The 15,715-nt window shown below is 33.6% G+C and overlaps 1 pseudogene; it reads left to right on the top strand.

Annotated features, from left to right (window-relative positions):
- Nucleotides 1-442: 442 nt before the first annotated feature.
- LOC112474624 lies at nucleotides 443-561 on the top strand (annotated as a pseudogene).
- Nucleotides 562-15,715: the final 15,154 nt, after the last annotated feature.

Below are 15,715 nucleotides of genomic sequence, written 5' to 3'. Positions count from 1 at the left end.
AAAGTGGAAAATTGCAACTCAGTTTTACATATGACTATGGATGAACCCAATCTACTAAGATTAGGTTCAGGTGAAGCAGCAGAAAATGCAAAATTAGAGTCACTTAGGATAGAAGTTTATTTCTCATAGAAATGAAGTCCAAATATAGGCAGGTTGGGATTGCTATGCCAGCTGCAGGAAAACATCAGGGACCCAGGTTCCTGGTACCTTTCTCTTCCACTGTCTTAGTGTGAGGCTTCCTTTTCAGGTCATAGTCTGGAATGGCTGCTGGACCTCCAACCATAACATAAACATTTCCGGAGAAAAAAGGAAGGTCAAAAAGGTACAGATTGTAGCTAAGTGAGGTCTCTTTAAGAAGACTTCTTAGAAGTCACACAGTACTTCCTGTAATCATAAGCAGAACTTAGATCGTTGGTTACATCTGGATTCAAGAAAGATTTAACTCTACAGCCATGCCTCCCTGAACAAGCCTGATCTTGTCTGATCTCAGAAACTAAGCAGGGTCGGGCCAGGTTAGTACTTGGATGGGAGACCACCTAGGAAGACCAGGTGCTGTAGGCGTAAAAAATAAAAAAATAAGGGATTGTAAACTGATAAGATCCTTGCAAACTGTGAGGTCAACCAAAGGTTGCCTTGCCTAAAAAAAAAAAAAAGAAAAGAAAGATTTAACAGTATAATCATTTAGCTGAGCACATTGCTGCTCAAAGACACCAGGCTCTATAACAAAGAAAGAATAGGAGTTTCTGCCATATATGTGAAAGTTCTTAATAGGAAATTAACAAATGTAATCCATAAATGTATTAAAAGGAAATTAAAATGTGGTCAGGTTGACTTTAATCCCCAATGCAAACAGAGTTTAATATTCTGATATCTATTTGTGGTTTTCACCAAATCACTAAATCAGAGAAAGACTACCCTAATAGTTTGCAAAGGATGATTCACCCAAATTAAACATCAATTCCTGAGGGAAAAAATTCTAATTAAAACTACTATTTAACATGATAAATAAAAGCTTTAAAAATAACCAAATGTTATATTTAAAATAAAAAAAATTAGAGTAATTTATTTTGTCTCGAACAATTCAAAGATATCTAAGTTCACTAATATTATTTATCACTCTTCTGATAATTCTTTTTATTTAATACTCTTTCAGTCTTTTCTTAATATCAACACAAATATGGGAATTATATTGGGACATGTGTGGTTAAGAAAAAAGCCCTTGATGGAATTTTTGCATATTCCTGCCCAAACTCTGTAGAACATTTATCTCTCCAATTAAGACTCACTACTTAAGATAATTTTTTGAAAAGGGGGTAGGGGAAAGGAGCCATAATTATCAGAATTAACTGAAATGCATCATAATACTTCTGCAGAAATCATAGGGGAAAATCTCATTACCCTGTGTTAAATAAAGATTTCTTAGCTAGAATAATGTTCACATGATTCATAAGAGAAGAGAAAGATTTCTAAATTCGCCTTCATTGATAATGATAACTTTTGCTTTTCTAAAGCTACTCTAAAGAAAATGAAAGAAAGTCCACCGTCTGGGAGAAAATATTTGTAATCATATATCTTATAAAAGATTTTTATCCAGAATACATAAAGGACTCTTAAAACACAGTAATAAGAAAATGAACAACACTATTCAAAAGAAAAGAGGAAGTGAATATTTTCAAAGAATACTTCACGTATAAGCAATATATGAATAGCAAATAAATACATGAAAAAAAAGATTATCAGCATCGTTAATTTTCAGTAGATGCAAATTTAAAGCCACAATAAAATTCCATTATACTCCCATTAGAATGACTAAAATTAGAAATATAAAATGACACTACCGAATGTTGGTGATAACCCAGAACAACTGGGTTAACTCATGTATTGCAGATGGGAATGCAAGATCGCACAGCCACTTTGAAAACTGGCATGGAAGTTTCTTACATAAAGCTCTATATACTTACTATACATGTACCAGGTGATATATAATCACAGCCCTAGGTGTTTAAGAGAAATAAATTTATGTTCACATTAAGACCTGTGCAATATTGGTAATAGCAGCTTTATTTGTTATAGCCAAAAAATTGGGAAGAATCCCAATATCCATAATTTGGAGAATGGATAAACAAATTAGGATACATTAATACAGTGGAATACCCAATACTGGATACATTGGAAAATATCATGCTAAAAATAGAAGCCTGGCATAAAACACTAGAGCATAATTCCACTTACATGACAGTCTTAAACAGACAAAGCAAAGGGATAGAAACCAGATCAGTGGTTTTAAGGGGTGGGGATTGGGGAAGTTAGTAATAATAAAGGGGCATCAAAACACAGAACTGCGCTCTAAAAAAGCAAATTTTACTATATGTATATTATATTTCATAAACTTTACCTAAAGAGAACCCCAAGAAACAAAAAGCAGTGTCTGTATATTCTAAATTAACATATGTCTTCTGGGCAAATGTGGCCCCAAATGCCAGGCTCACCTTTCTAGATGTTCATGTTCTTCATTTTGGCCCACTATTTTCTATCTTATTTATGTTTTTAGAAAGCTGTTTGTGCCTGTTTTTCCCATTTTTAATCTGTTTGTGGCTACCGTTATTGGAGGCTGAAATCAGAATGTTTGTTCTGTTCTCACAGTGAACTAAAAACAACAACAACAACAACAACAAAAAAACCTATTTTAGGCACATCCAAGCAATGTCATTATCCAAACTAAATTATATAGAAAGAGACTGCATTAGAGACTTAGGGAGTTATCTATAAATGTGAGGTTTTCCTCAATGATATTTTTGGCTTGTTGTATATGATTAAAATAAAAACAACTTATTGCTATCTCAGAAGGAGTCTATTGGGATCTACATGCTCATCTGCCCAGAATGTCATTAGACTTCAGAAATAAGTACACCTGCAAATCAATTAGCAGTGGCAGTCATTATCAGAAGCAGAATTCCATGTATGACAAATAATGCATTTGTACTTTGATCTGTTGATTGATACCACTTGATTAGAATATTTATTGTATTTTGTTATAAAAGCTAAGAATATGAAAAAGAAATGTCAAGAGGTAACACTTTTTTATTTCTGTAATCAAGTATTACATTTGTGTTATACTTTCTCCCATATATATATATAATTGTTATCCTTTGTATATTTGTAAGTAAAACAAAATATTCACCGAATCCCTCTTTATGTCATACAGTGTGGTGGACAGTAGAAAGAAACAGATTCTTTTTATGTAAAGGAAAAGTTTCTTCCTTTCAAGGAGCTTAAAAATATCCTATGAGGAAACTTCTAAGCACAAAAGCAGCTCTAAAACAATGTGAAAAATAAGGGGATAGAAATGAGAATAATGTACTAAAAGAGCTTTCCTTAAAATGCTGAGTGTTTTGTGAAACATTCACTAGGAATATGTTTTTCCTCGCATTGAATTATCGAAGGATTTAGTAAAAGAGACCCCTGCCCCTCAAGAGATCACCTGGGACAACACAAATGAAAGTGCTGCTTGGACAGCAAAAATCCTTACTATCCATTTAACAAAACTGTTTTTAATGCCTAATTGATCCCACCAACCCCAGTATTTACATGCTATGCTTAAAAATATTTTCTAATTTAACCATTCACTGTCCAAGGCTAGTTACTCTTTCGTCTGTGTTCTGACAGAGAGATTGCAAGTGACAACTTACAGTCAAGGTAGAAACAGTGGTGAATAAAACAGTCTTTACTGTTTTTGTCTGTGGGGATAAACACTGACTTAGGCTGGTGGTGTACTGGAGCTGGCTCGCACCGGCTTGTATAAACTGATTGTGCATTTTTCACTCTGGCTCCATTTTTAGTAATATCATTCTGTCAGCACAGGAGAGGGGACGTTTTTAGAAAGACAAAAGTTGAAAAAAAGTTGAAAGATCATCAGAAATGTTAAAACACTGAAATTTCTTCAGCAGCATATTTTCTACTTTAAAAGCAGAAGATCTGTTATGAAAATATATCCTAAATGAACATAAAGGCACTAAAACAGTTCTTCCAAATTATAATATTTTTCTGGAAAACTTTTAAATACCACTTAGAGTGGCCATATGTAAGAAAACAAGCAGATTATCTCATGGCATACAAAGCACTTTGAACTCTGAAATAAGATGAGTTAGCTCTATGAAAATAACCAGTTTTGAAAGTTAATTTAAAAATTCCTTATATATTTCTCTTTATATTCTTTATATGTGCTGTATATAGCTGTCTATACCTATATCTATACATAGACATATAGAATTTAAACTTTATGTAGTGAACTTTGGTCATTATTTTGAAACAACTTCTAGGAGACATACAGAATCACTTATGGCAAGCGTATGCAAAGTGGAGGTTTTGGGGCCAAACCTGGCCAGTGGCCTGTTTCTATATAGCTCCCGACTAAGAATTTTAAAAGTATTTTTAAAGAAGTACTTTAAAGACCCAAAAGAAAATGAAGAACATGTGACAGAGACCACATGTGACTTGAAAAGCTTAAAATGTTTACATTCTAGAAAAAAAATTGTCACTCTCTGTTTTAAGGCAAGGAAAGTAAAAAAAATAGGCAATTAAAAATATAACCAGGGAAGACAGGTTCCTGTAGTAATATAGAGCAGCAGTCCCCAGACTTTTTGGCACCAGAACTGGTGCTCTTATGAGAATCTAATGCCTGATGATCTGAAGTGGAGCTACGGCAGTAATGCTATTGCTGGGGAGTGGCTGAAAATACAGCTGAAGCTTTGTTGGCTCGCCCTCTGCTCACCTCCAGCTGTGTTGCCTGGTTCCTAACAGTCCACAGACTGGTAGTGATCTATGACCTAGGAGTTGGGGACCCCTGATATAATGTGTGGCCTGGTTCCTAACAGTCCACAGACTGGTAGAGATCTATGACCTAGGAGTTGGGGACCCCTGATATAGAGGACTTCAGGATCTAATCGAACCATTACAGAATTGTTTGGTAAAGAGAGAAATTTACTTCCTCAAAACTAGCCTTTTTCTGATAGGTAGTATTTTTACAGCTTTACTAAATCAATTAACTTTAGGTCATTCACTAGGGCTTTGCTGTCCTCAATATCTAAAAGGCTCACATTCAAATCAGCTTATACCAATCAATTTTAAGGAAAGCTTGTATATTCATCCAAACAGTCCTGAAAATAGGTAGCTACATATATTTGCAGAAAGCATCTTCTAGAAATTCATAAAATAATAGTTCCTCAAAACCATTTTATAAGTCCTTCCTGCAAGGAATAAAGCAAGCTAAAATGCTAGGGTTTGAATTTCATTTTACTATCTACTGGTTGTAAAATCTTTGGTAATGCAGTAGACAGTCTCTGTCCTTTGGTTCTTCTTCTCATCTACATAAAGAGTAACAAAATAAAACCTATAGTATAAGGCTATAATCAGAATTAAATAATATTATGGCAGTAAAACAGTAAAACAGCTCAGTAACTGTTGTTATTGCAAATAAAAGTAATTCCAAACTAGACTTTCCATTTGTAGTTATTGATGCATTGAAGTCTCTCTCAGTGGATTGATAGATCTAGCTAGCTAGCTAGTTAGCTGCCTAAACAGGTGTTCCTAAATAAAGAATGTTTTCCTTTCTCTGTACTTGAACTTTTTAAAAAAAAAATGTGATGACTACTTTTGATTCTCAGTGAAATAATACACATAACTTTTAAAACTAGCACTTGAATTCCATGATAATTTATATATTTTAGGAATCGACCGCTAAAGTGATACAGCCTTCGAAGAGTTAAGAAATGACTAACCGTTTTGGGCTTCATTCTATAATGTCAGAAATTGTGAAATTTGACACAACTTAATGTATTTTGTTTCCTTCCCTATGATGTTTGAATATCTATTGTTTCCTTTTGTGATATGGCTGAATGCTTAAATTGTTTGACTTAAACTGTTTAACTGGTCTCTGAAGCCTTTGACAATGCATGAACATCAGAGACTAAGACACTGTTATCATCCTTTAGAGCTTTCCACATAACTTAATGTCTAAGACAATTAGATTGGAAAAATGTCAGTCTGAAGAAGTCTGCTTATCTTAGATACTATGCCACAGTATGACTCACTCAGGAAAGAATTTAGTAAGTCCCAAGTACTAAAGACAGTATCACATTGGAACAAATGACCATAATTGAAGCTTAGGGAAAGCTTCATAAAGAAGTATGCCCTTGCTTGGCCTGATTCTCCAACTGAAGGGAAACAAGAGTACAGGCCCTTTGTGCATCCAAGTAGAGTAAACATCATCAGTCCAGAATAAAGGGGTCATCGATTTCTGCATTTCTTTGGAATTTTGACCATTTGAAATGAGAAACTTGTCAGGTGATGTTGAGTATTCTGAATTTCAAACTCTATTAGATTTCCAAGGGAGCACAGTAATAGTAGTTTTAAGTTCAGCAGTGCAAGGCAGCACCACGTGGCTTGGATTCTGTTAACATAAGAGTGATCTAGTTAGATGGAATGCTCCCTGGGATAAAATTTTAGTTTTCCCTTTTGGAGTCCAAGATAAAAATAATGCCATTTTCTCTCTCACTGAGGTGCTCTTTTGTAGGCTTTTCTGGTGAAGTTACAATAAACCCATATGGATGAAATAAACAAGTTGCTCATTCAGATCCCCTGTGTATAATCCACATCAACCTAACGTTTCCAATTGACTTAAAATAAAAGTCAGATGCTTGAAATCTATTACCATGGGAAGAAGGGAAATGAGAAAAGCTTACAGAATGCATAGAAGATACAAGAAAGCATATAAAATTGCACACTGCGTTTTCACACTTTATGACAACTTGTGGTTAAATAATATCTTAATTCTGTGTGCTGAAATCTAGTGGTTAAAGCAATATTACTTAGACTGCATGTATTCTCGAGGGAAAATAAACAAAATTCGACTATACATCTAGCCTTGGCTTTCCAAGAAACAATAGAGATCCAAAGATGGTATCATAAGAAGCAGAGTTGGAGAACAGGAAGAGACTTAGAAATAATCTATTCCAACCCCAGCATATTACAATAAAAACGTCAAGGGAGAGAGCCCTAAGTGATTCTGATTTGCCCAGAGTTCATTTCTAAGATCTTTTTTTATTTTAAACAAATGTAATGGTTTTATATTTTTAATAAAAATCTAAGTTTTGCATTTGGTTCAAAAGGATTTTATAATTTTACCTTAACTTTTAAATGTAATGCATGAACTTTGCATTATTTTACATTTATTTAATAAATGCAGTCCTTTCTGGCACTTGGGTAAAGTTAATTGGTATTGGTAACTCAATTATTAAGTTCTGTTTTTTTCAGCTTATAAACTAGTGAAATGGAGCTACATTTTTTTTTTGTTCTGAGTATGCAAATTCCAGAAATAAGTAAATTGTTAAATAGAGTGAGTCGTTAGCTTTGCTTTTTGTTACTCTATTGAATCTTTATTTAAAAATCCAGCATTGTATGAAAAACTGGTTCTCTCTTTAAAATAAATAAGTACATTGAAGACATATACTCTGGACTACATTAGAATATTCTTATTAAACTAGTGTTTTTGGAAAGTATCAAATATATGTCAAAAAAGGTCCCAGATAATTGATAAGCTACACTTTATTAAAATTAAAACCTTCTGCTCTGAGAAAGACAGTGTCAAGAGAATGAGAAGGCAAGCCACAGATTGGGAGGAAATATTTGAAAAAGATAAATCTGATAAAAGACATCCAAAATGTACAAAGAACTCTTAAAACTTAACAATAAGAAAACAAACAATACTATTAAAAAATTGGGCCAAAGATTTTAACAGACACCTCACCAGAGCAGATATGCAGATGAAAAACAAGCATTTAAAAAGATTTCCCATATCATATGTCATCAGAGAAATGCAAATTTAAAAAATGAGATAATGCTATGTACCTATTAGAATGGCCAAAATTCAAAACACTGAAGACACCAAATGCAAACAAGGATATGGAGCGTCAGGAACTGTCATTCATTGCTGTTGAGAATACAAAATAGTACAGATACTATGGAAGACAGTTTGGTGGTTTCTTACAAAACTAAGCATACTCTTACTATACAATCCAGCACACCCAAAGGTGTTGAAATCTTATATCTAACACAGAAACCTGCACACAGATGTTTATAGCAGCTTATTTATAATTGCCAAAACTTAGAAGCAACCAAGATGCCCTTTAGTCAATGGATAAATCAACTTTGGTACATCTAGATAATGGAATATTATTTAGTGCTAAAAGAAATGAGCTATGAAGCCATGAAAAGATATGGAAGATCCTTAAAAAGGCTACATACTATGTGTTTCTAACTATTGGACATTCTGGAAAAGGGAAATCTAGAGGAACAGTAAAAAGATCAGTTGTTGCCAGGGGTTGGGCGTGGGGCTGAAGAGTGAATAAGTGGAGCACAGAGGATTTTTTAAGGTACTGAAAATATTCTGTATGCTACCATAATGATGGATACATTTCAATATACATTTGTGCAAACTCTTAAAATGTACACCACCAAGAATGAACCCTAGGTTAAAGTGAAGAGTTTGGGTAATTATGCGTCAGAGTAAGTTTATCAGTTGTGTAACTAATGTACCACACTGGTGGGGATGTTGATAATGGGAGAGGCTATGCATGCATGGAGGCAGGGAGTACACAGAAAGTCATCATACTTTTCCCTCAGTTTTGTTGGGAACTTAAAATTGCTTTCAAAAACTGAAGTCTAAATAAAAAGAGTCTCATCTAAGTTTTCTAGATTTTTTTTAAATAATATTTTTTCCAGATAATGAAGGTATAATCAGAATCTATTCAAAGTTGGCAATATAAACAATTATTTATATTGTTAGTGACTGAAGTAGTAGAGTCACAGAATTGATTTCTCAAATTCATTCTCCAATATAAGTTATCCACAAGGTAAATGAAGATTATGTGCTTGGGAAATAATTGTGCAGTACCTGCTCTAGCATTCAGGTTATTCTTTCTGAAAAAAACATAAATCATTTAAATTAACATTCAGAGATCAAGTTTATAGATCAAGTGTAATAGGGAGAGTTTAGCATTCAGAGAAGTTTCAGATCAAGTGAAATAGGGATAGCAATGTCCTTTCTGTTTTCCATAGAAGTTTTATAACATTTTCCTTACTTTATGGTATAGAGGAGAATGTGCTGTTGCCTAAATGGATATATCAGACATGGAGAGAAAAAAATGATTATTGTGTGTTATATTCTAATGTTAGGAACATATGATTTTAGAACTATAGATTTAATGTTTTATATAATATACCACTTGTATGTATTATGGTGTATTATGCGACGATTTCATTTTTTTTTTTTTTTGCTCTCAAAATTTTCAGAACAACCCCACTCATATCCCAGCACAATTTTCAAGATGATTTTCTTTTTTAATATTGACTACTTCCTGCCAATGTTTATGTCAGCATTGCTCATATAGGCAAAAGTGGAAGCAACCAAAATATCCAACCGATTAATGGGTAAACAAAAATGTGATATAGCTAGCTATATAATGAAATATCATATGGCCATAAAAAAGAACGAAGTACTGATACATGCTATAACATGATGAAACTTGAAAACATTACACTATTTGAAAGAAACCAGTCTCAAAAAACACTTTTGTGTTTGATTCTTTTTATATGAAATGATTAGTTTAACTATGTTGCTTCTTCCGATTCAAGAATACAGTATATCTTTCTATTTTTTTGTATTTTCTTCAATTTCTTTTAATAAGGTCTTATAGTTTTCATCATATAGGTCCTACACATCTTTTGTTAAATTTATTCTTAGATATTTTAATCTTTTCATTGCAGTTGTGGTCTGTTGTCTATCACTACACACTGAAATTAACTCAAAATGGATTAAGGAGCTGAATATAAGACCTGAAACAATAAAATGCATAGAACAAAACATAGGAACTAAACACATGGACCTTGGACTTAAAGAGAATTTTATGAATTTTACCTCAAAGGCAAGGGCAGTAAAAGCAAAAATGAATGGGACTACATCAAACTAAAAAACTTCTGCTCAGCAAAAAAAAGATATTTGTAAACAATATCTCTGATAGGGATCTAATATCCAAAATATACAAAGAACTCTTAAAACCCAATAACAACAAAAACCAACAATCCAATTAAAAAATGGGCAAAGGACCTGAACAGACACTTCTCTCAAGAAGACATGCAAATGGCCAACAAACATATGAAAAGATGCTCAACATCTCTAGCTATTAGAGAAATGCAAATCAAAACTACAATGAGATACTACCTCACACCTGCAAGACTGGCTATTATCAACAAAACAAGTAATAACAAGTGTTGGAGAGTCATGGGGAAAAGGAACCCTTATACACTGCTGGTGAGAATGTAAATTGGTACAGCCACTATGGTTAACAGTATGGAGGTTCCTGAAAAAACTAAGAATTGATCTACCACATGATCCAGCAATCCCTCTATTGAGTATTTACCTCAAGGACTTATCCAAAAAGATATTTGCGCACCGATGTTCATAGCATTATTCACCGTGGCCAGGACATAGAAGCAACCAAAGTGTCCTACAACAGACAATTGGATAAAGAAGCTGTGGTACATATATACAATGGAATATTACTCAGCTATAAGAAGAGGTGAAATATTGCCATTTGTGACAACATTGATGGACCTTGAGATAATCATGCTAAGTGAAATAAGCCAGACAGAAAATGTTACAAACCACGTGATATCACATATATGTGGGATATAAACCTAAAAGCAACAAACAAACAGGACAAACAAACAGAGACTCATGGACATGGACAATAGACTAGAGGTTACCGGGGAGGTGGGGAGGGACGGGCAGGAGGAGGTAGGTGGAGTAAAATGGGTCAAATATGTGGTGGCAGAAATAAATTTAACTATGGGCAGTGAACACACAATGCAATATATATGTATATGCCTTACACCCGAAACTTACTGGACTTTGTACACCCGAAACTTACTGGACTTTGTTAACCAATGTCACCGTAATAAGAATTAATTAAAAAAAAAATAAAAAAAGAAATCAGGAGAGACAAAGTAGATTAGTAGTTACCTGGGGGTGAGTGTGAGATAAGGAGTGACTGCTAAATAACAGGTATGCAATTTCTTTTGGGGGTAATGAGAATGTTCTAGAATTATATATACATTAACTATAGTTATACAACTCTTTGAATATACTATAATCATTGAAATTATACATTTTAAATAGTGACTTATATGGCACGTGAAGTATATCTCAAGCCATTTAAAAAAATCCAACTCAGCAATTTTAAAAGACAATTTGATTTAATTAAAAGTTTTGCTATTTAATTGCTAATAAGCAACAGAATAAAACTAAGCTTGGCAAAGGCTCTCTTTGCAATGTTGCCCAATAGCTGTTGGAAAATAAAAATAATGAGGTCAGTTATCTAAATTTTTAATATTCTCGATAAACATTTGTAAAATTCAATATTATTTTAAATTTTCACAGACTCTCCAGAGAAATACTATTCAAAAACTCTATGTTTAATCCCTAATATGCTAGGCACAGTCATATTTTTTAAAGTGAATTTGATTTGCTGAACTTGATGTACTAAATATGTATATTAGTACTTGTTTACAATATTTTTAAAATTTTTAAATACTTGTCAAAACTAGTTCAATAATCATGTAAGTAGCCGCTTGTCCACTTTTTCATGAAAGCAGTTAACTAGGTCTATTCTTAAATGTAAAATAGGTCAGTTTTATTGAGATTAATTGATGCATTTCCCAGAAAGAAGCACCCTTCTAAACATTTGTCAGGAAGTGTATAATATTATCTATCTGCTATACAGAATTTCACTTTTGTAAAAATTTTAATTTCTTCTGTAATGATTGCAAGCATGTAGGAAAACTGATGAGTAAAAATTGTCCTATCTCTTTTCCCTTATCCATATTGTAGAAGAAATATTTAAAAATAGGAAAAAAAACTTCTTACATAGTAAGAATATTTTACATAGTAAATTTATATCATAGGAATATAATAAAAAATTGTGGGATTTATCATTTGTAGTAGACTAAATATTGGCCCGCAAAGATATTATGTTCCAATACCTGGAACCTGTAAATGTTATCTCATTTGGAAAAAGTATCTTTGCAGATGTGATTAAGAATCTTGAGGTGGGAGGATTATCTGGGGGGACCATAAATGCAATCACAGTTACCCTTAACAAGGGGATGGATGCAAAAAGACTTTTGTCATACATGGAATAGGAGTAGGCAGTGCAATCAAGGAGGCAGAGAGAGTGATTCAGCCACAAACCAAAGAATATTGGCAGCCACCAGAAGCTGGATGAAGTAAGGAATGGATTCTCCTGTAGTGCTTCTAAAGAGAGTGCAGTCGGCCACCACTTTGATTTTGGACTTCTGGCCTCTAGAACTCTTAGAAAATAAAATTTTTATTTTAAATCACCAAGTCTGTGTTCATTTGTTACAGCCACCACAGTAAATAATATACTTTTCATGGCTAATTATTCCTGGAATGCTAGATGTTTAGGATGTTTCCTTTCTTAGAGACGGTCCTTCAAATATATGATTTTAAGAAATTCTTTAGAATCATCGGCTCGAGATTAAAAGAAATCCCCAGTGCCACATAGAGCCAAATCCCTACCCACTCTTTGATTTCCCTTTGTCTTAGATTTTTGACTTGAATACTTCCAGCAACAATGAACTCATACTCTTCAGTCACTGTATTCCACCTTTAGACTGCTGTCTACCAGGAAGAACTTTAAAAAATCTGATATGAAACATTCTTTGTAGTTTTTTAGTCATTGGTTAATCTTTAAGAGACATATTTAGCATGTTTAATTATTTTTCCAATGTATGGTTTTTCAAAAAAATTGAAAAAATCTTCTCAAATTTTTCTTCTTTTGATACTACTTGCAATTAATTATCAGTTTATCGTTTGATATGAACCTCTAACCTGGTCATCTTTAAAGTGGCTCTCCTGGACCTGCAATATCCACATCACCTAGAAGCTCATTAGAAAAGTAAATTCTTAGGTCCCACCTCAGACCTACTGAATCAGAAACTGGTGAGAGGAACCAGCAATATGTTCTAACAAGACCTCCACTTATTAAACTTTGAGAGTCATTGCTTTGATCTGTCCTGCAATACTAGCTTTATTATAACTGAGTCCTGAAATAATCAAAGCTATTATATTTCTTGAATAATATTAAGTATTATTCCAGCTCTTGTGTCACATTTTTGAACATTAATTTTAAAGAAACATAAAAGCCTTAAAATGGCATCACCAAAATCTTCAGTGTTAACTCATTTCCATTAAACTTCGATTGACTTTCACTGTGTGATTTTAGAGTATATTTAAATGCGTGCAGTTCTCTGTCCAGGAAAACATCACTGTCTGTTCATAAAGGTAATGATCAAGTCAATTAACAACACAGAAAGGGGTACTTTTAAATTTGTAGTGTAGGTAGCAGGTGTACCAATAATACCGCATCGATATTAATTTAGACACTTAGTGGTTAATGATCTGACAGCTGTGAAATCTGTAGTGATAAACTGATCTCAAATCAGAAGAGATACATATCACATAGAGGAAAAGTCAGCCGATCCAGCTAATTCAGGGGCAATATGGTTTCATTTTGTGTGCATGTGTAAAATACAATCATATTTTATTGTTGAATTGCATTAACAAGTATTTATTGAATTCCAACTCTGTTTCAGATTTGTAGGTACCAGGAATAAAGCAGAAAATAAAATGGACAAATATCTCTCTGCCCTCATCAATCTATGTTCTTGTAGAAAAAATATAAATACTTACATGTATTAAGCACATACTAGTGTCAGACATTGTAAGCACCTTACAACCTATGAGCAGTATACTCTTACCTCTTGTAGTAGATCAAGTAACAGGTACAAAGAGATGGACTAATTTCTCAGCTAGTAATTGATGAAACTTAATAAAACCCATCAGGAGTCTGGAGATCATAGTCTTAGCCACAGTATTTTATTGCTTTATAATTTAGAGGTTTAAAAAATCTTGATTGCATAAACAGAAATATGATGACTACAGAATTGTGAAAAGTTGAAAAGGAAAAGTATCAGTAAAATTAATCATTAAATAATGAAGCCTCAGGTGAAAAAACCTTTACCTTATTTGTCATAGCAACTGTCCAGTATGGATCACTTCCAGGTAGAAAAATCTTAAAATAATGACCCATCCCGCCAAGTTCATAAGCCGTCTGATTTAAAGTTTGGCAGACTGCCTTTCACTTAAAAGACACAAGAATAAGGGATTCTCTCAAACACTTGCTAGTTGAATGATACCAAAAAGCCTACCATTAGCAGATATTTGTTTGATTTAAGTCTTTGCAATATATTAAAATTCAGACTTTCTCTTTGGAAAAACACTAGTATGTTTAAAATATATTATAGGTTTTTTAAGGTGTTTTTTTTTTTTTTTTTCCTGAAGGGATCTAGTAAGAACTCATATGAATAGTTTCTTTTCTGGAAGCACTTCATACTTAGAGAGTGACCTAGGCGATTAAGTCATAAAAGCAGATAATTCCAAAGCAAAGTACTTAGATGCTTCTTGAACCTAATTTGATTGAGCAAACCCTAGTTTTCAGCAACAAGTCATGTTTAAGATAATGATTAATAGCTAATATTCTCAAAAGAAAATTGAGAGATTAAGAAAGCAGAGATAAGTGAGAAATTACAGTTTGCACAAGCCAGCCTTTAATCCTAGACACCCTTGTGTGGAACCTCTGATGCTGAGGCCATTTCTCTCTTACATCCTGAGTTGCCTCAACAATGTCAGTGTTGAGTTTCAAAGTTAAAGGGGATATTTTGTTCTACTGACATGGCAAAGTTGAGCTAGAGAGAGCAAGACAAAAACTGAAAAAGAGACAGTTGAGAACTCCCCAAAAGCATATGAGGATCATTTAAAGAAGTGGATGGATGAGGATGAGTTCTTAAATATTAAATAAAAGGATTAGTTTAATGGTAAGAGCTCCTTACTCCAACCCCTAAGCAGTTTCTGGTTTCTAGATAACATCAAGAATACATAGAGGCTAAATGAAAGCCACATGCATCTGTGAACATCTTCGTTTAGTTTGCACTCCCAAATTCCTGACATTGGTATCTCAAGTTTTCTCTTCCAAAGCAAATATGGACTAAATTTCAGCTTTGCTCATTTCATTTTAAACACTTCATTCATCCTGCCTCAAGTAGCCTCCTTAGTATCACCACTCTAAGCAACAAACCTCCTCACCTACTTCTTAGACAACTTATCTCTTTGACACAGTACATCATAGCAGAGCAGCTTATCTCTTAAGCACAGTGTTATACAGACATGTCTCCTCATTCATTCTCTGTTCCTGACCTTATTTCTCTTTTCTAAGTTGTGTACCAGCCTAGCACATCTTATCTTCTACTGACAACTACTATGATTTTCTGTTCGTTGGTGCTCCCTCATTCACCTAATCTTTAAACTAGCCTTCCATGACAACCTCATACTTCAGTATTGTATTCCCCTTGTACTCCCCTAGCACTGTGCCTCAAAACTATTAAGTACACAATAAATATTTATTGAATAAATGAACAAATGAACAGTCGCTTACCTATACTCACTGAGGAAAACTAGAGAGTATTCAGAGACAAGGAAAGCAAATGCAAGCGAGGAGCCTTGCTGCCCCATCCTCTCAGAGAG

The sequence above is a fragment of the Pteropus alecto genome, unplaced genomic scaffold (assembly GCF_000325575.1).
Source record: "Pteropus alecto unplaced genomic scaffold, ASM32557v1 scaffold7, whole genome shotgun sequence".
NCBI classification, from domain to species: Eukaryota; Metazoa; Chordata; class Mammalia; order Chiroptera; family Pteropodidae; genus Pteropus; species Pteropus alecto.
This window is presented reverse-complemented; position numbering and strand designations above follow the sequence as displayed.